A 1,810-nucleotide genomic window follows, 5' to 3' on the forward strand; every position below is an offset into this window, starting at 1 on the left:
AGCTCCATTGGACCATCAATGCGCCCCGAGCCGTGGCCGCTCCTGGAGAGGAGGGTGGATGGCGAGGCGTTTCGTGGGACTTTTCATTCATTTTCTTAAAGCGTTCCTATGCCTCGGGAGGGCAACGCGCCACTTCGCCATCGTCCTGTTTTGCAGCCCCGAGTCGTGGATCTGGAGGCCCGGTTCCCCCCCACGCTGCGCAGGAGCCCACAGACACGCGGGTTCTGCGGCATCGGACCCCCCCCCCCCCCCCCCGCCCCGGATCAGCGGGCTCTCGCCCCGCGTGCGTTTGGAACCCCCTCGGGGCGGGGGCCTTGGGGAATGGCCCGCCGTGTGCACCTGCACGTCAGCATCTGCCACTCGATGCGTGTCTCGGGGGGACCGGACGCCTGCAGCAGAGCATCGGGGGGTCTCTGCTAACACGGGGGCGGGGGGTCCCCGCCCCCCCCCAGTCAGCCGGCCCACCCAGGTGCGTGCAAGATCGGGAGCACGTCCTGGAAAGAGGCCGGCAGCCGGCGGGGAGCCGCGTGGGAAGCGCGGGCAGCCTCCTCCGCACCCGGGCGCCCTGCAGGCGGCTGCACTACAGCCCCCATCAGCCCCCAGCCAGCTGGCGGGAAGGCCAGCCCACGGCGCAGGTGCGGGGACGCCGGGGGGCGGGGCCAGGTGGGTGTGCTTAGAGGGGGAGGGCGGAGCGGGAGGAGGAGGAAAGCTGCAGCCTCGCTGGGCGGGGGGCGGGCAACCCCCCCCGCCCCGCCCCGCCCCCCCCCGCCGCAGTGCAGCCCGGCCAGTGCCCGCGAGCCTCCTGCGCCCTGGAGAAGCCGCAGCCCGGTGAGCGATGGGTTGGGGGGCGGCCGGCACGACGCAGAATGCCCCCCCCCGCGCCCGCGCATGCATAACATCCACAAAAGGTGGGGGGGGGTCCGGTGTTCTGCCCCAGAGGAAGGAAACGGGGATGCGTCGGGACGGGAGCCTCTTCCGGGGCGGCTCTCCCGGCGGGGGTCGGGCGGCGCCCCCCCCCCCGGGCCCCCCCCCGTTCTGCGTCCCGCGGGGCCGCCCCGGGGGGGGGGGGGGGGGGGGGGGGGGTGTCCCGGGGACGGAAGGGGCCGGGCTGAGGGGAGGGGCCGCCCCCTCGCCCCCCGGCCGCTGCGGGGAGGCGCGTGATGGGAGATTCGCCCCCGGGGCCACATCCAGGCTTCCGGGGGTCGCCGCGCCAGTGCTCTGCAGCAACGCCGTGAAGGGGCTTTTGTGGCACGAGGACCACAGGAAACCCGTCACTCGGGGTTCGGGAAAGCCGGTCCGAGCCTTAAAACACAGAATAACGCTTCTGGGGTGTGGTGGGAAATGCAGACGCTTCCAAGGGAAAGCCATTGCGGGGCCACCCGGTGCCCTCCGCTTCGGATGGACGCAGCCCTCCAGAGCCAGACACGCCAAGCGCGGCGAGCCGCCGGCCCTCGTCAGCGCGCCCGTCTGCTGTGGCTGCCCCCCCGTGGGTCTGGTCGTGGTCCCAGAGGCCTGGGCCCCCAGCCCCAGCCCTCTCTCCTGTGGGGCCGGGCACACGCCTTCTCCTCGCCTCGGAGCCCCCTGGGGCCCTCGGAGGGGCGGCTGGCGTAGACCGCCCCACGCTGCTGGTGAAGTGGGCACGGCTGAGGCTCAGCCTTGGGGCAGGGCCCCCGAATAATCCGATGAGCTCCTAGACCGTGTCAGGAAGCCAAAAATGTAGTCCTTAGTTCAAACGATCTCCGTGCACCTCTCTCTCTCTCTCTCTCTCTCTCTCTCTCTCTCTCTCTCTCTCTCTCTCTCTCTCTCTCTC

The 1,810-nt window shown here is 71.8% G+C and overlaps 1 protein-coding gene across 1 annotated transcript in view; it reads left to right on the forward strand.

Moving 5' to 3' along the window:
* Nucleotides 1-805: 805 nt before the first annotated feature.
* The window catches only part of LOC123033553 (sialidase-3-like), an 8,145-nt gene continuing 7,140 nt past the window's right edge, over nt 806-1,810 (forward strand). The window contains exon 1 of the mRNA XM_044450206.1: nt 806-828. The gene's annotated coding sequence lies outside the window, so the exon portion shown is untranslated. The remainder of the gene's footprint in view (nt 829-1,810) is intronic.

This window comes from Varanus komodoensis, unplaced genomic scaffold, assembly GCF_004798865.1.
Source record: "Varanus komodoensis strain SLA01 unplaced genomic scaffold, ASM479886v1 scaffold63, whole genome shotgun sequence".
NCBI lineage: Eukaryota > Metazoa > Chordata > Lepidosauria > Squamata > Varanidae > Varanus > Varanus komodoensis.